The sequence below is a fragment of the Ursus maritimus genome, unplaced genomic scaffold, assembly GCF_017311325.1.
Source record: "Ursus maritimus isolate PB19 unplaced genomic scaffold, ASM1731132v1 scaffold_1, whole genome shotgun sequence".
Lineage (NCBI taxonomy): Eukaryota > Metazoa > Chordata > Mammalia > Carnivora > Ursidae > Ursus > Ursus maritimus.
In genome coordinates, this window is record NW_024423343.1 from 59000779 (window position 1) to 59028191 (window position 27413).

The window sequence follows — 27413 nt, forward strand, 5'->3', positions numbered from 1 at the left end:
TTAATTGGCCAAATATGTAACTCAGCTATGAAGAGGCTAAAAACTTAAAAACATTACAAAACAAAACCCCTAGAGCTTCCAACCCCATTGCTGGCTGACTTGCTTAAACAATCTAATCTAATGAACTGAGGGTCTTTTAGAATTCTTTTCTTTCCTCCTTGGCCGCTAATCCTTTAATACATTTACTGACCTCTATCTTCTTCTGATTTTTTTTTTCTTCTGTTTCCTTGGATTTTGGCGTAGTTTCTCTTCTCATGTCTGGAGCGTGTAAAGAAAAAAAGGGGTTGCACTGTCAATGCATGATGCTTCTCTTCAAATGGCATGTGAGACAAAGCAGTCAGGATGGAGGATCCATTTTTCTTTCTCCTCTCTTTATTGTAGACCACAAGAACTTGCAACCAGGGTGAGGCCAGACAAGGAAGGTCTTGATTTACATAAGGGAGTTGTTTAATGTCATTTTTGAAAACCCACACTCCTCTTTTAAAAAAACTCCCATATTCTTGGCACTGTAGTAGGGCTCCTGGCACTGAGGGTACCTACCAGCCCTGGCAACTGGCGGCTCCAGTGAAAGCATTATTGCAACTTCCTATGGAGGGAAGGGAGGAAGCTTTTGTTGATGCTAAGGCCAAATGCGAGAAATAATTAACGACTGAAGAATATTTTTCTAGGATAATCAGGCCCTTGTAGTCATTTCTTGGCATGTTTGCCTTGGAATTCTAATCACTAACAACAGTTCAGATTCTCAGAGAAAAGATTATATGTCTGTGAATACCCACAGGCGAGACAACTGGAGATGCTTATTGCAAAGAAAAGCAAAAATATAGCAAGATATATCCATATCCATGGCATGTGAAAGGAATGCATAGGTGAGCATTTCTTTTTTGGCATTGCTTTTGAGGTAGAATTGTTTTAGGAGGATTTAATCAAGGTGACTTTGAAAGTCTTGCCTTATCCTCATGTTGAAGGGTTAATCTTGTTTAATAGGGAAGAGTCAATGTTCAATTCTGCTCTTTGGTATAAGTTTGCACCCACATAAGTAATTAATTTCTAGAGCTCCAAGACCAAACTCTACTTAATGAGAGGAAATAAAATTGTAGACTCAACAGATTACTTTAGGGGACCAGAACAATTGTTGTCTTTGTTTAACTGTAGGTTTCAGGTGGCATGCATCAGTGGCTCAGAGAGAATGTGCTTTCATGAAGAGATTTGAATATATTTGTTCACATACGTAAAACTCAACCAGGGGGGCACCTGGGTGGCTCAGTTGGTTAAGCATCTATCTTCGGCTCAGGTCATGACCTCAGGGTCCTGGGATCGAGCCCTGCATTGGGGTCCCTGCTCAGCATGGAGCCTGCTTCTCCCTCTCCTGCTCCCCCTGCTTGTGCTCGCTCTCTCGCGCGCTCTCTGTCAAAAAAATAAATAAAAATAAAAAATAAAATAAAACTCAACCAGGTTAATGTGCATCACGCCAGATACTCTCAGCATACAAACTTCTCCCTGGCACTTCAGTAGGCTGGCTAGTTCAGGCCAGGTGTATGTGTCTTTGTGTCTCTGTGTGTTTAATGGTTCATAGAAATAGATGGAGTTAAGTAATTTGCTTTCAACTGAAAAGGTTGAGGTCCATGCTCAGCCATACTTTAAAAAGTGATTGCTACTTTAAAGGGAATATTCTGCAAAACAATTAAAACAGAGCACGACACCCTAAACTCCATTTAAATTCACATCTGATGCGTATGTAAGCCTCTTATGAAGAGGCAATTGTCTTTCTCTATTTTCCATCTTTCCTTTACAACTATTAAATCGCTGGAATTAACCCACAGAGACGTCAGACTTAAGACATCTTACGTGTGCCTGGCATCTCGTACATGTTCAATGAATGTCACTACATGTCCATGTCTCTGGATTTCCTCTAGGCTTTTATACAAGCTACACAGTTTAATCCTACTTGATGAAAATGCTAACTGTGTGTGTATAGTTATCTTATCTCCTTGTCTTAGTTTCTCAGGGCTGCTGTAACAAATTGCCACAAACTTAGTGGCTTAGAACAAAATAAATTTATTATTTTCCCGTTTCATAGTTCAGGGGTCTGAAATGGATCTCACTGGGTGAAAACGATTGGCAGGGCTGTAGTCCTTTCTGGAGGTGGTAGGGGAGAATCTGTTTTCCTGTCTTTTCCAAAATCTAGAGACTACCCGTATCCCTTTGATCACAGCCACCTTCTGCCTTCAAAATTAACAACGGTCAGTCAAACCTTCTCACACTGCGTCATTCTGACACTCTGACTTTTTGCCTCTTACTTCCACATTCAAGGACACTTGTGATTTCATTGAACCCATCTGAAGCATCGTCATCACCATCATCTTCTTCTTTTAAGGCCAGCTGAGGGGCAACCTTAATTCCATCTGCACCTTATCTCCCTTTTGCCAGGTAACAATATATTCACAAACTCCGATAGTTAGGATGTGACCATCTTTGGAAGGCCATTATTGTGACTACCACACCTCTCAGTCAGACTGTAAACTCCTTGTATGTCACATTTTTCTATTTCTCATAGCAACAAGAATAGGTCTAAGTACGACTGTGGTTGATTATTGAACTAACACAGCAAAAGTCTCAAAGGGTGATTGATCTATGGAGTTTTGGTGGTCTTTGATGTTCAGGTATTATGCAAGTTGCATTAAAATTCAAGTATGAAAAATAGGGAGTTAAAAAAGAACAAACGAGTAGTTTACATTGCCTGTACAAGTTTATAATATTTGGAAAAAAAAGAAGAAAAGAAATTTGGTGACAGCATCTGCAAAAACAAGTGAGTAAGCCAAGAAAGAAGACACAGGGTCTGCGAAACAGAGAAGGCAACATAGGACGGGGGAGAAGGGAATTCTCAACATTTAACTGGCATTTAACACAACCAAACCAGATGGGAGCTGGCCAGTGTGGGACTCCAGTAGGATGTCAGTAAAATAATTTACATGGATCTCCTAGATTACTTGATATGTCTGAATGAACTGGAAGGATGTTTACACTTCTTTTAGAGAGTCTGGGGATGGATCCCAGAATATTACACAAATGAAAATCTGAGGCAATTATTGCCAGAGAAAACAAATATTGTACCATAAAGAAAATGTATTTATGGTATACCATGTAGCCTGCTGTGAATAATGTTAACAACATGATAATAATGTAAACATTGAATATTGATTGAATGGATATATGTTATAACTACATAGGAAGATGAAGAGGAGATGAAGGAGAGAGATGATGGTAAGAAAAAATTCTCATTTTCCATAGCAGATAGTCAGATAAAATCTAAAACTGAAGAAATAGTAGCCTAAGAACATTACTTAGAAACAAAGACAAATAGGGGCACTGGGTAGCTCAGTCGGTTAAGGGTCTGACTCTTGATTTCGGCTCGGGTCATGATCTCTGGGTCATGAGATTGAGCCCCGCATTGGTCTCTGCTCTGAGTGTGAAGCCTGCTTAGGATTCTCTCTCTCCCTCTCCCTCTGCCCCTCCCCAGCTCACGTGTATATGCACTATTTCTTTCTCAAACAAAGCAAAAACAAAAAAGAGAGATAAACAGGTAAAAGAGCAGATGTTATTGGTGGGGAAATTGGTGGGGAAAGAAAGCCCTTCTACTATTATTTGACTGTTTAAATGACATATGTACATTAATTAAAAATTAAAACAAAAATCTGTCCACATCTTGAAAAAAATAATAAATGCAGGCATAATTTACAAAAGCAAAATCTCTATACATGTTATTCTCTCTCTCTCTCTCTCTCTCACCTATGGCAAGTAGTAGTCCACAGGAACTTTCATTCTAACCAAAGTGATATTTCTTTTATTCCTTGAATCTAAAAGTTGAAAGACTTTAGTATGATTTAGCCAATTAACAAAGCAAAGAGATAGGCTGATAAAGGTCCTGGTGGTGTCTGTACAGAGTGATCAGGAAGAACTGGACCAGCATGGCAGGATATTTCAGACAGAATTTAACAGAGATGAAGATGGTATAGATAAGGAAAAAGTCCTGCTTATGTTTCTGTCAAACAGAACTATTTACAGTTGCCTAAGCATGCCGTGTTTTCTTTCTAGTCTTTTCTTCATATGCATTTGTGAACCAACCATAGCTAGTCTCATCACTGCTGTTATCTTGCATATCAGAAGATGCTGAGGCACCTATGCTTGTATTATTAACCCTTTTACCTATGTGTGGGGGACTGTCTATGCTTACTTCATGGGGTTTTTAATAATTCTCAGAGGGGCGCCTGGGTGGCTCAGTCGTTAAGCGTCTGCCTTCAGCTCAGGGCATGATCCTGGTGTTGTGGGATCGAGCCCCACATCAGGCTCCTCTGCTGGGAGCCTGCTTCTTCCTCTCCCACTCCCCCTGCTTGTGTTCCCTCTCTCACTGGCTGTCTTTCTCTCTGTCAGATAAATAAATAAAATCTTTTAAAAAAATAATAATTCTCAATGATGTATTCGGAGGAGATAATTCAGTTCCATTCAGCTTTAGCAAAACCTCTTCCCTCCTTTCTGCTGTCTTATTTTTTTCCTCTCCCCACCTTCCAGTCTAATTATGATAAGCACTGGTTGGCCAACAATTTAAGTGGCAGTGAAACAAGATTTTGGAAATTAGAACTGTCTCAGGAATCTAGTAAATACGGTTATCCCAGGTTCTTGATCGTGTGAATTTTTTCTTAGGTACAAAGGTTGTTGGGCAAGATATTAGATTTACAGGTTAGTTTTCTTCTCCTTGTTTTCTGGGTCAATTAAGAGTCCCTAATCTTCATTACACATTTTCGCACTAAGTTGTGGGGTTTGATTAGTTGGTTCCAGAAAGCGGCATCAGGAAGCAGGAGAAGCTGGAGCAACCAGCCCAAGGAAGCCAGCCAAAGAATGGCAGGATGCGGAGGCAGCCTGAGGCGAAGCGACAGCGTCCCTGACCAAACAATGACAGCGGCTCCATTCTGTTACAGTTCATTCATTCAGCTAATACTTACTGAGCAGCCCAGTGCCTGGCACTATTCTTGATGCTGGGGATACATCTGTGGACACAGTGTCATAATTCTGCCTGATTGTATCTTTTTCAGATGCAGCCCTGCAAATTAAAAAGAATACAGTTAAAATTTCTACCTCCTAGTACAAATCCGATCCAGAGTTCTTACCTGGCTGCATTTGACCACAAGTTTCCTGGGAAAGAGGCTTTCCCATGAAATTTGCAGTGTTCCCAGCTTCTGATCTTTTAGGGGAAACGAGCTCTATTTCTGCAGTAGTTTGTCTCCTTTGGAGTGTTCCCCCACCCCACCACCTCTTGGAGAAAAAACTAAATTCCATGAAAAGCCAAGCTACTCTGTAGTAGAAATCAGTCCCTAATGATATTACACTTGCACAAATTGAAATGGGGTTAAAAGCTCAGATTGTGGATTTTTAGATTTCTTGCTAAGCTGGAAGCTTTTATGGGCTCACTTTAAATTGAGAGGCAGAGTTTAGACCCTTTTGTTACTTAAGAGACTGAGCAAATTAGCAAGTCCGAGGCAAATCTTTTTTGATTACTGAACTATTACAAATGCCTCCTGGCCAAAGAATAACCTCACTCCAAAGCGAAATGTTCAGTGGGACCTTTTGCTTAAATTCATAAACTCTGTTAAAGCAAATCTCTCACATTTCCATTAAGTCGGTAAATTACTTCTAGGGGAAGAGGATAAAATGCCAGCAATAAAATGGCTGGACTATATTAATGATGGGAGGTGGGGCTGCAAAGGTGGGAGAATTGATGCTACATTTACGGTGCAGAGAATTTCAGGCTTTTTCACGTGTTGGGCTAAATGTAAATGATGTCACCTTCTCCTCCCCTAGTGAGAGGCAAAGTTATCAGGCCGCGGAGGCTTTCCTGCATGCGTTGTGTGGCTGACATTAAAATGACTACAAGGTGATTTCTTTCCATATCTATTCCCTTGGAAATTTTTTCAAGACTTTATTGTAGATGGGAAAAATGCATAATGCTACAGGAAACAAAGCCCTAGACACATTCTTGCTACTGGATTATTGCCATTCTATCTCTATGCTGATTGAAATCCAAGACTTGGTATCAAAGCCTTAATGAGATGCTGGCAAATATCTTTCTGCCCCACTGGAAATGTAATCTTTCTATTGAACATTTTGTCCCAGTGAATTTCATCTGCAATAGCATTTTGCATTTGAATCAGAGAGGTCAGTGCTTGATAGCAGACCATGTGGTGCTGGCTCTGTTCACTTTGGGATGAAATTGATTCCCCGAAGGTGTTGAAAGTACAGCAGCGAGTCATTATATATAATTAGCTCATTGTTTCATTCAGATGATTAAAGTCATAACCGCTGCTCAATTTGTTGTGTTTCTAAAAATCAGATTTTCCTATCAAAATGACTTAGCACTTCCCATGTCCACAATGCTCCCCAAATATGAAGAATTAGTATATTGTCTCTTACTGCATCTTCTATACTCGAATTACATTTACTTAAGGAAACTCACGTATGTCATAACAGTTGTCCCTAAAAGGATCATATTTTTCCACATTTTTCTCAGTTTTATTTGAATGGAGTAGTCCATGCTGTGAACTTAGGCTAAAATTTAAAGTTAAAATACTGTTTATTGTCTAACCATTAGTGTCTCCTGAGCCTTTGAACTGAGTTAATCACCAAGCAAAGTGCTAAATTGTATTCTTATTTGCTAAGGTTGAAATAGCAGAAAAGGGAGCATCTAGCTAGTGGTCTTCTATACAGAAGCAATAACAAAACACACTTGCAAGTATTTGGCTTGGTAGTTAATTTATTCCAAATCTGTAAGCAATAAAGCATATTTCTAGAATAAACGTTATGTATGTATGTGTATATATGCACATGTATATTGCATACATTATATATGTATATGTATACATATTTTTAAAGTAAATGTTTGCCACCAAAATATAAAAACTGTTGCTTTTCATGCTGTGCTAATATCAAAAGATTGAGCATTTAACTGCTATGTGGGCATGGCTTTTACAAGTAAATTTGCAAATCAAAAAGGCCTAGCATATTCTATTTTAAATTCAGTTAATTTAAATAGTGACAGCTTACTGTTCTATGCAATATGATCAATTTAATCAAAAAAATGAATAGAATTACTAGAGAGATTTGCCTATATTAACAGACCAAAAGATTGGGCTACAAACCCAGTTACTGGGATTTTGATAATAGAAGAAATTCAAGAAAATGATCTATTAGTAAATAAAAGAATTTTAACTTTGAGTACAAATAAAACCTATTACAATTGGTTATGAATCTGTTAAATATGGAGAAAGAAAGTGAAAATTTTGGTATGATGATTTAATAGGCCAACGGAATTTTTTCTAAGTAGAAAATATAATTCATAAAAATATCTAAATATGTCTGCTGAATTGTGCAATCTATGTTAAAAAACTTATCATTGTACAAACACTTTGAACCAGCAATTGTACTTTTCAAAAACTATACTAAGGAAATTAGGAATTTAATAAGGAGGTATAAAGGAAGTTAGTTACAATTATCATAGTGCTATTAATTATAACAACAAAAACACTGGAAAAGCCTAACGATCTCACACTAATGGTTTAGTTATGCATGTTATAATATAAAACATATAGAACCTATATATTGGAATACTATGTAGCTATTAAAATTGCACTGTAGAAATAAAATTGCAGGAATGTATTTATTGATAGGGAAATATATTTGTAATGTTACACTACATTAAAAAATGCAGTTTATACTAGCGTATATACGTACGGTCCCACATGCATGAATACATGTATGGATGTGTATGTGTGTGTTCTCAGCAAAAGTAGCCACCAAGATAAAGTGTGATTTCGAAGTGGTGGGGTATATGTGCTTTTAATTTTCATTTTGTTTCTTTTTTTTAGATTTGCACATTTAGAAAATTACTACAATAGGAATGAACTGTTCCACAGTGCAGAAGTGTTGTATATTATTCTAGCTACAATTAAATCTGGCTTTGTCATTATTCTCTTAAAAAGGAGGGAATCCAATCTCAGTAATTCTGACCCCCTCCCTTTTCTTGAGATTATAAAAGAACCCCCAGGACATTGGAGAAGGGTCTCTGCTGTTGAGTTCATTGTGGTTCTCCTCACAAACATAATATATTCCTTTTTTAAAAAGTAAATTACCTTGTTAAGCCTTTTATTTTCAAAAATGTGCTTGATGCCTTTATTTTGAAGATACTGACATTTAAACTTCATTTAAAATTTATAAGAGCAACAACTATTCTTAACACTTCCAGGCAATAAATGGTACCAATGAAGGTACAATCCTTGTCCCCAAGAAACATAATTTAATTAGCTATTTTATACTGCTTCTTGGAGAAAGGTGAAAAGCAGGTCTATAGACAAGAGAGATTTGTTCAGGGTAGTCTGCTACATTTCTCCCTCAGCTCCCACCAATTCCCATATCCACCGTCCCCAACCCTTGCTACTAATGCAATGCTGTGTGTTCTGATAAGTCAGTTGGACCATATAACATTAGATTGAAATCCTTCTCCAGCTGAATGGACACGACTTAACGCTATGAGATCACTGGACAGACTGGAGTTGGCCTAGTGACTGACCATGTACAGCCCCTTGAAAACAAATGAAACAATACTGTGTTGTCTCTTGGTGGCTGGCTCCAAAGGATTTGTTTCTGTGAGGCCTGAAGGAGGAAGGAACCTTTATGCCAAAGGTCCCTAACACTGACAGCACCCACCAGACTCAAAAGAGCTTATCTGCAGAGACAAGCAGACTGAAGACCAAAAGAGCTGACACAGTAAAGACCATCCTGGTAACTGTTTGTGGGGCACTCGACAGTGACATTTGAGTCCTATCCTTGTCACACTACTGTGTCCTTTCAGTAAGAACACAACTTAATTGGATATAGGTTGCTTAATTCATGGTTTTGGTTTTAGGTATTTAGTTGAGATTAACAAATGAGGCCCCTCATAATGACAGTCCAGCATGTAATGGATTGCTTTACAAGTAAGAAGTGGTCAATTGTCTTCCACCTTCACTAAGGGCAGGTTGAGAGCCTGAATTACAGCCTGAGAAAGTTCAATTGCCGTTTCAGAGAGCCAGTCACTTAGGTATTGATTACCTGTGTTTCTCCTCAGTGTTAAAATCTACTCTTTATTAAGCACTTACAAGGCATTAGCTTCTGTGCTAAACAGTTCACATGCTTTGTTTTTCCACTAAATTTGTACGACTCCATCCCCCAAAATACAGGTTGAAAGAATTGATGGTTAAAGATTTTAATTCATTTTCATGTTTACATAGAACAAGTTAAATGATAGATCCAGGTTTGGCTGATGTCAGAACTTCAACCTTAACTGCTGCTTTTAAACCATTTAGGATGCTTTTGGCTGTAAGAAACAGAAAAACCAACTCAAGTTGCCCTAAATAATAACCAAAAAATGCCATAACCAGAGGTCAGAAGGAACGTAACTCCCCTCGACTCTGCCCACCCCCACCTCCTTATATCTTGGCTTCATTCTTAGGCTGATCCCCAGATGGCCCATCAGCCCAGGCATCATATCTAGACACAACGACATCCAGAGAACGACATCCACTCTTTTAAGAATAAGAATGAGGAGACCTTTCCTGGAAAGCTCCTCCTTCCCTGGAAGAATTTCTCTCATGCCTATTTTACCAAAAATAGGTCACATACAGAGTCTTAAACCACTTCCCAAGAAGAAGAATAGGATGCTATGATTGGCTTAGATTCATCATCCGGGGTGAAACAGATTCTGATGACTTGGGAACTTGGACCACTCTACTGCAACTGTTATTAATTAATTGGAATGCTCACAGCCAAATTTTAGGCCTACCACTAGCAAGTCATGAACTTTGAATATTAGCATTACCCCAAGCTCTATCTTATTTTCTACTTCAGTTTTCTCACCTTCTTAGTTTTTTTTAATATATTGAAATATGTGTTTTATTGTAAATGACACAAATCATTTTTAGAATGAGGTAGAATAAAACCAATAATGATTAGCTATTTAAACATTTAAATTTAAGGGGCGCCTGGGTGGCGCAGTTGTTAAGTGTCTGCCTTCGGCTCAGGGCGTGATCCCAGAGTTCTGGGATTGAGCCCTACATCAGGCTCTTCCACTGGGAACCTGCTTCTTCCTCTTCCACTCCCCCTGCTTGTGTTCCCTCTCTCACTGGCTGCCTCTCTCTCTGTCAAATAAATAAATAAAATCTTTAAAAAAATTTAAATTTAAAAACAGTGCTATTTATTTCTAACCTGTTTCATTATCTGTATTTTTGATGGAACAGGGTTAGTACAGATTATATGTGTACATATGACATTTCTGGGCTATTCTGCAAGGCTGGGTTATGTTTTTAGGAGGAATTCCCTGATAGTGATCATTGCCAAGCCTCTGATCTGAGTGAGAAGGGAGGTTATTGGATTTTCTCTAGTAGTATCTGCGTATACATAAGATTAAAATTCTACCCATTTGATTGAAATAGTTTTGCTGGATGAAGAGGGCTCAATCAGTCAATTATTTATTCAAAACCCACCTCTTATTGTTCTAGACACTGAGCAGGGTGGGAAAGTATGAGGTTCAGATTCTATCCAAAAGAACTTTACAAACTGGATGGGGAGACAACGATCCCTACATAAAACAATCAAAGTCACATATACTACATGATTCAGGCAACTGTGTCATGAGCCCTCACTTTTCCCATTGGCAGTGAAAGGGGGTTGGGCAGCATATAATTTTTTGGTTCTGATAGTGCCCTAACATTCTGCAATCCTGTGATGCTTCTAACACTGTGAATCTGTCATTATTTCCTCTTTCCATGTCTCTATACTGAGATTCAAAAAGGTTAAGAGATAGACCTAAAACAGCATGGAAAGTTTAGAATCAACACAGACTCTGCTAAATCAGGACACTCAATTGATGGATTTTTTTTGGGTGCTTTTGTTAGGGGAAAACTGGAAATCACAGCAAAAGAAGCTTATGTCAGGTTGGAATTTATTCAAAACAGAAGAGACCTTCCAGGTCAAGTTGTGAGGTCTTCTCCTAAGCCCTTAGTATCTGCAACTAACAAATGAGGCCCCAGGATGGTCAGCTTTAGGCACCGAGAGATCCTGATATAACAAAGAAAGATTCAAATACGTTCACTGTAACATACTTATGAAAGAAAGCACCAGTCACGCAGTAGGTGATCAATAAGTATTTGTTGATGTGATTAAATAAATTGAGGTAGTGAATCAATAAATGAGTGGATAAATGAATGAATGCTTTTCATCAAAGTGTTTCAGGCTGGGCTCCCTGTTAAGCGGACTCAGGAGAAAGAGAGAAGTAGGAGGGGGAAGGGGATGTGGGAAGAGGAGGTGGAAGAGGTGGAAGAGGAGGAGAAGGTGGAAGAGAAGGAGGAGGATCAGGCAGAGAAGTTGAGCTCTGGTGCAGTCTGAAATGAAGACCTCACCTCACCAGAGTGGGGCTCTAGAACTGGAGTGTTTTTACAGTGCTGTTCCAAGTTGGGCCAAGGAGGCCTGTCCTCTACATCCCCTCTGATCACTTTGATCCATTTTATATCCACTTTCCTATGGGCTGTCCCTAGAAGGAAGCCTTAGACAAAGCAGTCCCCCAAAGAGGCAATCCCCAAAGAAGGCTGACAGGAGAGACTGCCTTCTGGTAGCCCCACCAGTAGTTGGAGAAATAAGCCTGCAGCAGATTGAATAGTGATCACCAGAAAGATATGTCCACATCCTAACTCCCAGAACCTGTGAATGTGACCTCATTTGAAAAAAGAGCCTTTGGAGATGTAATTAAGTTGAAGACCTCAAGATGAGATCATCCTGGACTACCCAAATGGGCCCCTAAATCCATGACAAATGTCTTTATAAGAGACAGAAGAGAAGACACAGAAACACAGGAAAGAAGGCCAGGTGAAGACAGAGGCAGAGACTGGAGTTCTGCAACCAAAAGCCAAGGGACACCTGGAGCCACAAGACGTTAGAAGAAATAAGAATTTTATCCTTGAGTCTTCGGAAGGAGTGAGGTTCTGCCTCACTTGGATTTCAGACTTCTGGTCCCCAGAACTGGGAGAAAATAAGTTTCTGTTGTTTTAAGCTACCCAGTCTATGGCTTTTTCTCCTAGAAAACTAACACTGAAGTCCTTCTCCCTGAATGGGTATGTGGGTAACTCATCACAGTGTCCACCAGCACTAGCATTGAGAAAAATGGGGTTTCTGGTTAAAATCTATGAAAACTCAGAAATCCACTTTGGAGTATTCCAATTCAGTTAAGGATTTTTGGGGAGGGACTGCTCACAAGAAGTGATACAAAATAGACACTGACAATCTTAACAATTGTTATATGTGACCATAGAATTATGTTCACATAGATTCTGAGGTTGGTGTCTGTTCTCAGCATAAAATGACCTAATTAACTGACAGGACCCCTCTAGAGTTCCTAAAGAGGGAGCCTTAATTGGTATTCTTTCAGAGAGACCTACTTTACATTCATTCTTACCTAGAAATGGTATTTTTGCTATAGCATATCTTATTTCCAGAAAGAAATATTTCTTGTTCTAATGTGGTACCTGGGCATTTATAGCCTTTTTAACAAAAAATCCAAATTATACACATTATGTAACTATAATTGCTTGTAAACTGTGTATGTTATAATTTAATTATATTTTGAATAAGAGATTTGCATTTTTGTAAGCATTTGGTATTTAGCCATGAAGTTACTAAAAAAAAAAAGAAAGAAAGAAAGAAAGAAAGAAAAAGAAATCAAATTGACATGGAGGGTTTTAAAATATTTACATTTCAACTAAAATAAAGGAAAAAAGGTCCTAGAGTTTTCTTACAGAGAATTAAAGTAATCATTACCATTCAGAAATAATGATCCATCAAGAAAATTGCATTTGTGCTATCTAAAAGAAGAAGAGAGGATATATGTCTATGAAATATAAAGCATAGAACTAAAGGTTCATAGAAAAACCTGGAAAATCATCATAGCTTATTTGTGAAAAGGCTCTTGCCCTCATGAAATTTTGATGTGTTCTTTACATATCCAAATTGTTTCCCTTCATTGTTGAGTGTCAGAAGGCAGAGAGGTCTAGAATTACTGTGTTATGAATGTGACTGAATTGGTTTCAAAAATATTTCAAAATAAGTAGTTATGAATAGAGGACTGAAATTCTCATTTAACAGTCAGTATTATTTTAAATGACTACAAGATTTTTTTTTTTCACATCTAGGCAGTACTAATTGGTCACACTGAACACAAAGAAATGTTATATTTGGAAATGTTAAAAACATCAGTTGAAATATTTTGATACTTGGGCTTCAGTACAATTTCCTTGATGCTTTTAAGTCCAAGAAGCTCTTTAAGGAAAAAAAAGTGAATATAGCAGGAGGGAACAAATAAAGAGAGAGAAGGAAGAGGTGTGGGAAAGGAAGACTGGGGGGGTGGGATGAAAGAAATCAAATTAAAAAGCACAGAAACAAATGGGACAAGCATTCAAAGAAGAGATTTCCAGTCTTAAACAAACTCTTCAAGAGAATGGAAACCCCAAGAACACTGCCTAACTCATTTTGCAAAGCAAGTATTGCCATAATACCAAAGGGCAGACATGGGCACTCTAAGGATAAATGTTTACAGGGGAATTTTTCTCATGAACATGGATGTACAAATTGCAGATAAAATATTGGTAGCCTGAATTCATCAGTGTATAAAAAAGATAATAAACCATGATGAGATTAGGTTTATTTCAGGAAAGCAGAATTAGTTTAACATTAGAAAATCTTTTTATCATTGCCGTATTAACAAAATGAAGGAGAAAGAGCACAAGAATGTTTTGATCAATGTAGAAAAAATATCTGACATACAGCAAGAAGAATTCATGATTTTAAGCAATGCTTAGCAAACCAGGAATGGGAAGGAACTTTCATTCTGATAAAAGGCAGCTACCAATGACATAGAATAAACATTAAATGTGAAATGTTTCCTCTCCTCTCTAAAGTCCCTCTCTTTAAAGTCATGAATAAGACAGGGATGCCCACTGTTATTACTACTTCCAGTTCAATATTGTGTTGGAGGTATAATGGGAGAAGGAAAAGAGAATAAGAAGTAAAATTGCCAATATTTTCAGGGGATATGCTTGTCCACATAGAAAACCTAAAAGAACACACAAATTATTACAAATCCAGACTTCCCCAGTCAACACATGCCTAGAATCCACAAGCAGAAAATGTAATTCTAAAAATATTCATCATCTAAATATTATATTAAAAGTATCTATGAATAGATAGTAAAGGAAGATATTAAATGAAAATATTAAATGAGACAAGTAAAAAGAAGAGAAATATGATAATCATAGGAAGAATCAGTATTATAATGGTATAAATTTTCTCCAAATTGATCTAAAAATCAATGTAATTCCAATTAAAATCCCACTGGAGCTTGTCACTAGAACTTGGCAAGCTGATTCTAAAATCAGGAATGGAACAGCAAAGGTCGAGAAATACCATGACACTCTTGAAGGATAACAAAATGAGGATACCTGCTCTACCCAGATACTAAACCTTAAAATAAAGCTATAGTAATTAAGCCACTATGGTACTGGTGTAGGGGTAAATAAAACGTAGAGTCCAGAAGCTGACCCACACATATGTGGAAACTTGTTCTAGCACAGAACTGGTATTACAGACCACCCAAAAAAGGAGAGTTAGTCAATTAGTGGGACTGGAGAATTGGATGCCCATATGGAAAAAAAAAAAAAAAGAAATTGGACTCCATACCCTCCACCATACCCCAAATTTCAATTTCAGTTTGCACTGAAGATTCAAATGCGAAAAGTAAAATTTTTAAAATTTTAGAAAAAATTATGGAAGAACTATTTTATGACCTCAATTTTTTAAGCAAGATACACAAAGTTCTAACAGAGGAAGTTTGATGAATTTTATTACATTAAAATTAAGAACTCTTAATTATCAAAAGGCCACCCTTAAGAAAATAAGCCAATAGGCACATGAAAAGATGCTCAGTATCACTAATCATCAGGGAAATGCAAATCAAAATCACAATGAGATATCACCTTATACCTGTCAGAATGGCTAAAATAAATAACACAAGAAATAACAAATGTTGGTGAGGATGTAGAAAAAGGGGAACCCTCTTACACTGTTGGTGGGAATGTAATTTGGTGCAGCCACTATGGAAAACAGTATGGAGGTTCCTCAAAAAATTAAAAATAGAGCTACCACATGATCTGGCAATTCCTCCAGTGAGTATTTATCTGAAGAAAAGGGAAACACTAATTCCAAAAGATACAGGCATCCCTATTTTCGTTGCAACATTATTTACAACAGCTAAGATATGGAAACAACCCAAGTGTCCATGGATGGATGAGTGGATAAATAAGATAGATAGATAGATAGATCTATTGATCGATTGATCGATTGATCGATTGATAGAAGATAGATAGATAGAGCACAGAACTGGTATTACAGACCACTCAAAAAAGGAGAATTAGTCAATTAATGGTACTGGAGATTTGGATGCCCATATGGAAAAAAAAATTACATATTTGTCAGACAAAGACAAATACATATATACATATATATACATACATATATGTGTGTGTGTGTGTCAGACAAAGACAAATACTGCATGATTTCATTTATACATGAAATTTAAAAAACAAAACAAAACTCAGACTCATAGATACAGAGAACAGACTGGTGGTTGCCAGAGGGAAGGGGGGGTTGTGGGGGGTGAAAAGGATTAATAAGTACAAATTTCCAGTTATAAAATAACCAAGCACTGGGTGTTATATGCAACTGATAAATTATTGAACACTACATCTGAAATTAAGTATGTACTATGTTGGCTAATTGAATTTAAATTAAAAAAAAAAAAAACAAGGCCCCAGTAACTTGCAAAAAAAATAACTAAGTTGTGGGTATTTAATGTACAGAATGGGGAATACAGTCAATAATGTATTAATTTACAGATTGTAACTATACTCATTGTGGTGACCACTTTTCAATGTATACAAATGTCAAATCACTATATTGTACACCTGAAACTAATATGACATTGAATGTCAAGCATACCTCAATAAAAAAAATGAAAAGACAAGCCATAATCTGGAAGAAGATATTTGTAACACACATAATGAACAAATTATTGGCATCCAGAACATATAAAAATGTTAAGAATTCAATATAAAAAGATAAGAATAATCTAATAGAAAAATGAGCAGAAAGCATGAACAGGCATTTCACAGACAGGAAATATGAATACCCAATAAATGTATGAAAAACATGCTTAACCTTATCAGTAATCAGGGAAACACAAATTAAGATCATAAGAAGATATCAGTTTTCATCCACCATATTGGCAAACATTTAAAAGTTGGAAAATATCAAATGCTGGTAAGGATATTATGCAACAAGAACTCTCATATACTATTGGTAGGACTATAAATTGATATAGCTATTTTGGAAAACAGTTTGCCATTATCCGATAAAGATGGGCATACTCTCTGATTCCATTCCCTGTAGGTATACCCAACAGAAATATATTCATATGTTCATCAAAAACATTGATATTCATATTATCTAAGAATTGGAAACAACTCAAGTGTCCTTCAACAAAAAGATGGATACAAAATGGTAGTATGTTCAACAATGTAAGTGAACAATGACTGCTCAGATCAAGAGCCGAGTCTTACAAACATGATATTGAGAGGAAGTTGAGAGGAAGAGCAAGTTACAGAAATAAAAAGTACATTATATGAAGCCCAAAACAAGCACAACTAAACCACGTATCTTTCAGCACTGCAACTCTATGTGGTGAAGCAATAAAGTTAAAACAAGAGAATCATAAGCACAATTTCAGGATAATGATTATCTTTGAGTGGAGGGTAGGACTAGGGAGAGGCAAATAATGGGCAAATGTGGGTACATGGGAGTTTTTATTTTTTTTAGATAAGATATACATATATTTTTAGTTTATGAAACATTTCAAAGACAGGAAGCCAATACCATCTCAACTAGACTCCTAGAACTAAAATAAGTCTGATTTTACAAATGTGTCACATGAGGCCCTTACTTGTGCTTATCAGATTAATCTGTTTGTGATCTGCTGATTTTAATAACCTGAGGAAAAAGGAACCAAAAACTGCAAGAAAGAGGAAGTTAGAATGTAGAATGATGGGAAGAAAGAGGAGAGGAAAGAAGAAATTTCCAGGTAGGACAAGTTTAGAAATATGTTTTGGTGTTTTAAAAATCCGGTCACCACCTCTTTAACTAATCTGCTAAAAAAGAACGTACCTAGAGATAGCACCAAACCACATTCTGTAATTCAGAGAGTAAACACCTGCCTGGTGTCTTGTCTCCGGAAATCTCCAGAGACAAAACACTGACTACCTGGGAGAGCCCATAGTATTCTTCCATTGGCACATTCTGTTTTTATTGAGACAATATTTTTTAGAGCAGTTGTAGATTTATCTATTTACCTACTGAAAAATGTCTTGGTTGCTTCTGACTTTTGGCTCTTATGAATAAAGCTGCTATAAACGTCCACATGTAGGTTTCTGTGTGGTTCTAAGTTTTCAACTTCTTTGGGTAAATGCCAAGGAGCTCACTTGCTGGATCATAGAGTAAGAGTGTGTTTTGTTTTGTAAGAAACCAGCAAACTGTCTTTCACGGTGTCTGTACCATTTTGCATTCTCAGCAGCAGTGAAGGAGAGTTCTTGTTGCTTCACATGCTTGTCAGCATTTGGTGTTGTCAGTTTTCCAGGTTTTGGCCACTCTAAAAGGGGTATAGTGGTGTCTCATTGTTGTTTCAATTTGCATTTCCCTGATGACATATGATGTGGAGCATCTTTTCATGTGCTTATTTATCATCCATACCTCTTTTTTGGTGAAAGCTCTATTAGGGTCTTTGACCCACTTTTTAATCAGACTGTTTTCTTGTTGAGTTTTAAGAGTTATTTGTATATTTTGGATAACAGTCCTTGTCAGATGTGGCTTTTGTAAATATTTGTGGTTTTCTCATTTTCTTGACACTGTCTTTCAAATAGCAGAAATTTTTTATTTGAATGAGGTCTAGTTTATCAATTATTTGTTTCTTTCATGAATTGTGCCTTTGGTGTTGTATCTAAAAAGTCATTGCCAAGCTTTTGAATTGGTGAGCACATGGAGATCCTGGGAGGTGGTGCAACTGGACAGGGCATGGAAGCTTCTCCCCACTTTCCGCACGGCTTACCCTATGCATCTCTTCCATCTGGCCATTCCTGAGTTATATCCCTTCATGATAAACCAGTAATCTAGAGGTCCCAGGGAATGGTGGGAAGATATGGGCTCTGAGACCAGTTTTAGGCTTTGATCCTGTTTCTATCTCTTCACAGCCCTGAGGCCTTGGGCAGTTCACTAACTCTAAGTCTCACTTTTCCATATTGTAGGATTCTAGGATAATCTGTCTGGCATATAGAAATAATCAGTAAATGATAGACACTCTAAACTGGCTAACCCAACCTCAAAAAAAAAAAAAAAGAAGTTATTGCCATACCCAAGGTTATCTAGGTATTCGCCTATGTTATCTTCTAGCAGTTTCATAGTTTTGCATTTTACATTTAAGTCTCTGATTGATTTTGAGTTAATTTTTGTGAAGGGTATGAGGTCTGTGTCCAGATTTCTTTTTGCATGTGGATGTCCACTTGTCCAAGCACAATTGTTGAAAAGATTATCTTTGCTCCATTGTATTGTCTCTGCTTCTTTGTCAAAGATCAGTTGACTATACTTATGTGGGTCTATTTCTGGGCTCTCTATTCGAATCCATGGATCTATTTGTGTATTCTTTCACCAATACAAACTGTCTTGATTACTGTAGCTTTATAGTAAGTCTAGAAGCTGTGTAGTGTCAGTCCTCCAATTTTGCTCCTCTCCTTCAATATTGTGGTGGTTATTCTGGGCCTTTTGCCTTGCCACATAAACTTTACAATCAATTTGTTGATATCTATAAGATAACTTTCTGGGATTTTTATTGGAATTGCATTAAATCTACAGATCAATTTGGGAAGAATTGGCAGTTTGACAATATTAGGTCTTCTTACCCATGAACATGGAATATCCATGTATTTAGTTCTTTGATTTTACTCATCAGAGTTTTGTAATTTCCCTCATATGGAACTTGTACATATTTTGTTAGATTTATATCTAAATATTTCAATTTTGGGGTGCTAATGCAAGTGGTATTATGTTTTCATTTTCAAATTCTACTTGTTCATTGCTGGTACATAGGAAAATGATTGACTTTTGAATATAATCATGTATCCTTCAACCTTGCTATTAATTGCTTATTATTCCAGGAGTATTTTTGTCAATTCTTTCAGATTTTCTACATAGACAATCATGTCATCTGTGGTGAGAAGGGACATCCTTGACTGATCTTAGTAGGAAAGCTTCAAGTTTCTCACTATTAAGTATGATGTTAGCTATAGGTTTTTGTAGATATTCTTCATTGAGTTGAGGTGTTCCCCTCTATCTGTAGTTTATTGAGACTTTTTACCATGAATGAGTATTGGATTTTATAAAATGTTTTTTCTGTATCTATTGATATGATCATGTGATTTTTCTTTTTCAGTCTGTTGATGTGATAGATTACATTGATTTTTGAATGTTGAACCAACCTTAAATACCTGAGCCACTAGCACATTTTAACACTGATAGATTATATTAGTTAGTTGAGACCTTGGACCTGGAAAGGCTGAACGTTAGGGTCAAGTAAACTAGGGAGGTGGTAAGGCAGGGAAGGAAGAGAGCCCAGGAGATGGGTGTGAAAACCCCAGGCTGGGGAAGGAATAGGTAGAATGAGAGAGCAGAGGTGAAGGTGACTGGAAATCAGATCCTGGGGAAGAAAGGGTTGGTTTTGTCCAAGATAGACCTAAGCCTGAAAAAAAGAAGAAAGGAAAAACAGATCATCACTAGGTCAATACATAAGCCATTAACTCTGTGTGTGCATCCATTATGGATTTTGTTATAAAATGGCAATAGAAAACTATAGAAATCTAACATCTACCCAAGGTGGGACTATAAGATTCCTTTATATGTAGTATGATCTTAGAAGGTTGGAGATGATCTCGAATCTTGGCTAAAACTCCATAATCCCTATACTAAATGTCTGAAATTTGTTACTAGATGTCTTCATGAAGATATGTCTATTTCCCTCTGCAAGGAAAATGGCAGATGTTGCTTTCTGGACGCTCTCTTCCTTTGAAGGTAGAAAGTTTTATGGGCTGAACTGCTGAATAATAGTCTAGAAACTGAGCCCAACATAAAATTTGAAGGACAAGTCACACTGCCATCAAGCTTAGTGAGAGGAAAGCGGTGGCAATTTTTCAATATGCAGACTCTCATCCAAGGAAATAAAAATGTTAAATAGAATTTCAGTGAGACTCTGTTTTGATCAGGTAATTACCAATAAAATATCATATTGTACTACATAACACATACACTCTCATGTACCTCAACAAATAGATGTATTTTGCATTGCACTTTGCTCCATGTTTCAAATAGTTGACCGAGAGTTTTAAATAAAAACTTTTGTCTATTTCAAAACTTATTCCTGGACCAACAATGGCTTGCCGTGTTCCTGGAGTAATATCCAATATCTCTCTACTCACATGCTTGTATATATGGTTTTTCACCCTTTATGCTACAGAGCAAATATTGAATGTCACTTGATTATCAAATTATTATTTAATGAAATAGAAGTTACTTTATATATTCACCCAAAGTGGTATTTTTTAATGTATTGCCACAAAAGTAAACTAACAATGAACTCTAAACATTTCCTGCACATCAAATTAGCTTCTAATTTTTTCAAAAGACACACACATTTCACACACTTTCAAAAGGCATATTATGGCATTTTAAATTCATCTATTTTGCAGTTTAAACTGTTTTAGGTGCATTTTTTCATGTGTCAAAATTATCAACATAATTATCATTTTATTGGCCGAAGAGTATTCCAATACACTGATATCCCATAGATGGTTTTGGAAAGTTCATTGGTTCAGAAATTCTTTTCATCTCATATCAAGTATTATCTGGTGTTCCGTTTTGTCTTCTCTGTTGCTACTCATTCTCTTTCCTCACCTCCTTCAGCCTCAGCCAGAGGCTAACAGCATCCTCACTCTCAGACACACACACAACCAGAACTTGGACAGAACAAAAAGAACACATCAGTCATGTTTAATTTCCCTGAAGGCTGTTTGGTCTTTGGAAAATTCTGTTTTCGTGGATGCAAAGAATCACATGATCTCCTTTAACAGCTGTAATTAACCTGAGAGATTTTTTGCTACCCCAGTGGATATCTCAGCCCCCTCAAGATCCACTAAGGGGAATCATGTAAGATGTCCAAGAAATTGTGAGAGTGACTTTAATTGCTGACACATTATCCAACACTTCTTAGATTTCCACAGTATCACTTAACCATTAGTATCTTTAAAGGGAAACATAACATATATATTTAAAATTGATTCCATAAAATGATGCCAATTAATATTTTTATTATATGCATTAGGGAACATTTTAATTCTTAATTTTCAGATATTTCTGCTTTTCCAAAACTGCCAGGCATTTGCCAGAACTTTACATTTCAGCCTCTTTAGAAAATGTTTCAGAAGCCCTTGATTTTATATTGTATTCTCCTATCTAGGCAGATCATACAGCTGAGCTCAGAATCTTCAGACATCCGTCCTTTCAACCAAATGCATTCATCACCCCTTCCCAGATACTTGGAAAGTACTACCAGAAACCCCCTTGGCAACCCAGCAAAGGTCTGGGCTCCACATAAGCCACCACCTGACCCAGGTGCAGAGCCCTCGCTCTTGATTGCCCCACTTTGGGAGCCACTGCCAGAGTCAGATATATTACAGATCTACTTTATTCACAAACACGAAGAAGCAACTGACGCTGACTGAGCATTTAGAAGACATCATGTTGTCTATGAGTAAGTTCTCATTTCACCTTCTCAACAACACAGGGGGATAGGAATGACCATATCTGTACATCAGGAAATGGAGACTGGATTAGGGAACTTGGCCATGCTAAGAAACTCACGTAGCTGAGATCAGAAGCCAGGTTTGAATCACTTAGTGTTTTCACTGTAACTAGATTATCACTAAATATAGTTTAGATATATTTGTGTGTGTGTGTGTATACACACACACATATATATTAAAACATATATAAAACAAGTGCTCCAGCTTTCAGCAATCCTGAGCTAGCCGCAGGGCATGGGTGGGTGACCAGAGCCATGACCCAGGGTCCTTGTCAGGTGTTTGATGTGCAGAGAGATGCGAGAGAAAGCACAGCGAGCAGAAAAGGCAGGAGAAAAGGTGCTGGAGGAGATGAAGACTGCAGAGCAAAGCTCTCAGCTCGTACCTGATTCTAGGACAAAAATCTCCAGGAGGTCAGTTCCTCTCATTTGCTTTCTGCTGGTCGCTGTGGTCCTCTGAGTCCATTTGCATTCTGGCCACTTCTGGAATTAAAATTTTTAGAGAATAAAATAGAAATGTGGATGGTGTATATACTTTTAAGTGATAATCTGTCTTTTTAAAAATAAAATGTTGTTTGCGCAATGGCAGTGTTTGAAGCTTCTTGGTGCAAGATTTAGAGCTGGCACACAGGTGTGCTGAGGAAGGCTCCAGCCACCATGCCCAGAGACCAAGAGCTGACAGGCCCTGCTGGGAGGCTTTTGGAGGTCTGATGCCCAGGTCCGGAGTTTGGAGTTTGGAGCGGGGCTGCTCTCCCACCTCTGCCCAGAAGCAGCCCCCTGAGCCCCTGAGTATCTCAGCCTTGGTGAGGACACTGCTCCCCCAAGCATCCATGGGATGGCACAAACTAGAGAGTAGGGGCTGGAAATGGAGGGGACACTAGGAGTGATTAGAGCTTGCAGAATGGTTTAGAAGCAACTGGAAAATGTCTGTCTGGAAACTCTCAGAAACAGCTGAGGCAGAAGATCATTGCCCAGGGGTCAGGAGTCTCATGGGACTCTAGGCCATTGCTTCATAATGTTCTGCCTCTAGTTTTCTTCCACAACCTCTTCTCTCCCTGGAAGGAAGATGAAACCCAGTCCTTCTCTTACCATGTGGCTTTCTTAACATCTCTGAACTTGCACCTTCGGGTGCGCAAAGACAGGCTGCAGTGTTCCCTTCACTCTGGGAGGGGCGGTACGGACCGCTGGCTGATCCAGGTGGTACTATACACTCTCCATTCTCGGCCCATTCTCCCCTGGCACGGGGAGTGCCATATGAATTCTAGTCCAATCTCTAGAGATTCTAATTCAATGGATAAAAGGAAGGCCTAGGAATGCAGGGATTTTAAATCAGTACTGACTTGAAATATCTGCACAATGGAGTCTGCTTTACTGTTATGTAGGTCACACAGAAGGGTACAGACAAATGTGTATGTGACTGGCTTGCAACTAAAATCCAAATGTTCTGCAAACCAACTCCTTTTGAGCACCTTTAAACACCATACAATATGGGCCAATCTCAATTTTCTTTTTTTAAAACTATAATTCCATTGTAATTAATATGCACTGTTACATTAGTTTCAGGAGTACAATATAGTGATTCAATATTTCCATATACTACTCAGTGCTCATCATGATAAGTATACTTTTTTTTTTAAGATTTATTTGAGAGAGAGAGAGCAAGCAGGGGGAGGGGCCGAGAGAGAGGGAGAGAGACTCTCCAGCAGACTCCCCACTGAGTGCAGAGCCCAACATTGGGCTCATCCCAAGATCACCACCAGAGCCAAAATCAAGAGTCAGCTGCTCAACCGACTGAGCCACTCAGGTGCCCCAAGATAAGTGTACTCTTAATCCCCTTCACCTATTTCACTCATCCCCCTACCCACCTCCCCTCTGATAACCACCAGTTTGTTCTCTATATCAAGAGTCTGTTTTAGGTTTGTCTCTCTCTCTTGTTTTCCCCTTTGTTCATTTGTTTTGTTTCTTAAATTCCATACATGAGTGAAATCATATGGTATTTGTCTTTCTCTGACTGACTTATTATACTGTCTAGATCCATTCTTGTTGTTGCAAATGGTAAGATTTCATTCTTTCTATGGAATAATAGAATAATATCTCATTGTGTGTGTATAAATATATACCCCCATATCCTTTATCTATTCATCTTATTGGACACTTGGACTGCTACAGGCCAATCTTAAAATGGTCTGGAATATTTTCCCTTTGAACCATTTCATTAAATTACCAGCAACTGACCCATTAACAAACTAATGACAGAGAAAATACTCTTATGTTGTGTAGGCAAAGCATATAAATCTACTTGGGTATGAAGGGAAAATTGGCATCTGGTTTTGCACTTGGCTGCCCTCAAAGTTAATTCACTCATATACATAATTTTAAAGACTGCAAGAAAAAATTTTTTCAATGAGTTCCTTTAGAATAAATTTTGCAAAACCACTTTTGGGTGCTTTTCCAATTTTTCCAGAAACTCTAGTCCTCAGACTGGGTAAAAATAATATCTGGAAATGTAGATGAATGAATAGTGAAAAAATGTGCCCAACTCTAATTGTAAAAAGAGAACTGGAGCCTAAAACAAGCCTCATTTAAAAAAAAAATTAGGTCCAATAAAACCGTATAAAGCTTAAACGCATTTGGCAAGAAGAAACATCTGCCTAAAACCTAGTAGAAGTCTGTGAGGTACTGTTGTTTTGGTAACGTCCCACCTCACCAGCTCGCCCTGAAGGCAGAAAATGTCTGTTCTGTTAGCAAAAGCCTGGGCTACTTTTGAACAGTTAGCAAATTATTGCCGTAGTTACCATAACGTCGGGGCCGTGGCCCTCAGTCGTGGTCGCCAACATCCATTTCCTGTGGTTCTCAGCACACTGTGCGGACTCATCTCCCTGCGCAGCAGCAGGACTGAACAGAAGGGATCCATGCGCGGACCCTGGAAGAGGGCACCGTCCAAATTCAGCAGCAGGGCCGCTTGGAGGCTCTCACGCACTACAGTCTACAACCCAGGTGAGCGTATCTCTGATCCGTAGTCCAGACGCTCCAGCACTACAATCCAGGTGAGTCTGAACATGAAGACCCTGCGAATCCTGGGGCAGAAGACCACCGCAGGGAAACATCGCCCAACAAATGCACAAACGGAACCACCAAGAGCCAGAGACCACCTGGGCCCGCGCACTCTTTTCTGTGTCCGCCCCCCGCAGTTTTTCCAGCACCAATGCAGACACCTCACAGAACTGCAATTTTGGATGAGAGGAGAGGCTTCTTAGTGGGTTCTTGTGTTCCTTCCTGGTAAGTCAAATAGTGCCCACATTTGACTACAGGTCTTTTTTGTCTAAGTTGACCCAGACATCCTATCTGCGATTTATACTGAGTTGCTGACCATTCACATTCACTGCTGTTACCTGTTTTGTATTATAAATAATCACCATTTCTTCTTTTTCTTTTCCAAAGAATTACACTTAAGAGCGCAAGTATCATCAAAGCAATATTTTTAAAATAACATTAGGTTGGTATAAAAAAAGAACCTGATGCTAAGGGAAATAAGTCAGCCGGAGAAAAACAAATGCCAAATACTTTCACTTATATGCAGAATCTCAAAAACGAATGAACAAACAAACAACACCAAAAAGAGAAACACTCATAAATACAGGGAACAAACTCGTGGTTGCCTGAGAGGAGGTGATGGACGGGTGGGTGAAATATGTGAAAGAGATTAAAAAGTACAAACTTTCAGTTATAAAATAAATAAGCCATGGGGATGAAAAGTATATCATAGGGAATATAGTCAATAATATTTAATGGGACGCCTGGGTAGCTCTGTCGGTAAGGCGTCTGCCCTTGGCTCGGGTCATGATTCCAAGGTCCTGGGATCAAGTCCTACATCAGGCTCTTGCTCAGCGGGGAGCCTGCTTCTCCCTCTGCCTGCTGCTCCCCCTGCTTGTGCTTTCTCTCTCACTCTGTCTTACAAATAAATAAATAAATAAACAAATAAATAAATAAATAAATAAAATCTTTAAAAAATAATATTTAATAACTTTGTATGGTGACAGGTGGTAACTAGACTTATCATGGTAAGCATTTTATAACGTACATAATTGTCAAATCACTATGTTGTGCGCCTGAAACTAATATATATGTCAACCACGATAAATAAATATATAAACAAATAACCAAAAAGGTGGAAAAAGAAAGAAAAAAAAATCGGAAGCCACTATTTAACTGGAAAAAAAAAAGCTAATACAAGTCTTGGTCAAGTTTAAAAGTCAGAATTTATCAACGTCATTGATAAAGGCCCACCTTCCCTTCTGCCCATCTCTCCCCCCCACCCTCACAAAGGCTGTTATAAAAACACCTCTCAGATTGCTGGGGTTGGTTACAGTGCCCTCATGTGTCTCTGCCTTGCAATGTCATTTTAAGCCTTTCAAAGAACGTATTATTTACATTCACAGAGTCACATAATTAGTAATGGCATTTTTAAGCAGTAGAAGCAAGTCCAAAATTTTCAAAATACACATACAAGATTGGACAAGCTTTGAAGTGCCATAAATGGCTCAGCTTGGTCACTCCAGGGCTCATGTAGTTGAATTTTAAATTTAATGACAAAAAGTCAACAAAGATTTGACACCAAAGAAATAAATATATCTAAGGGGCAGTTGATGAAAATATTACATTCTCCTTAAAAATCAATGTAAAGCCACCTTAAACCTTGAATTTTTATGCTTTTGAACCAAGTTGCTTTTATCTTCTCTGTTCAGATTTTGAAGAACTGTAATTGTACATTTTGTGAGAAAATGCATGTTTGACAGTAGCTAACTCTTCCATTCCTTAGCAAAAAGTCAGAACTATTTATTTCAGAAAGGTTAATTTCAAGTCAAGCTTCACTTTATGTTTTAAAATAGGCCTTAAGAGAGAATATTTAAGCATAGCCTCAGTTTAATTGGTTTAGCACCCTGGAAACTCATGTTAAGAATAAGGACATTTATAACAAAGAGAAACTGTCATGGCAGAGAAATTATTACATTCCCTGCTCCCTTTGGATTTTTAATTCATTGTTTTACAAGCCTACCTCAACTTAATTGCTTTTAATTTTTTTTTTTTCCTTTTCTTCCCATAAGCTTATAGAGTACTCTCAGCCCAGGAAACTGCTGTCATTTGCTGGAACTGGCAAATAGGTCATCCTAGTCAGAAAAAGGAACCAAGAACAGGTATCAAAAGATGCAATTTCAAAAACATAGCTTTTAAAAGAACATACATAACATTTTTCTCCTTGCTGCAAGAGCCAGTAAGTGTTAGAAACACTTAAATTGACATTCTCTGTGATATCATCCGGATTTTTCATCCCACAATT

General features: G+C 37.8%; 1 long non-coding RNA gene across 1 annotated transcript in view; it reads right to left on the reverse strand.

The window, feature by feature from the left end:
- LOC103659561 overlaps positions 1-25577 on the reverse strand; it is a 38016-nt gene extending 12439 nt beyond the window's left edge. Inside the window, exons 1-4 of the long non-coding RNA XR_567505.2 lie at positions 24871-25577; positions 22462-22558; positions 4998-5095; positions 191-258 (exon numbers count right to left, since the gene is read on the reverse strand). This is a non-coding gene — a long non-coding RNA (uncharacterized LOC103659561). The remainder of the gene's footprint in view (positions 1-190; positions 259-4997; positions 5096-22461; positions 22559-24870) is intronic.
- Between the last annotated feature and the right edge of the window lie 1836 nt (positions 25578-27413).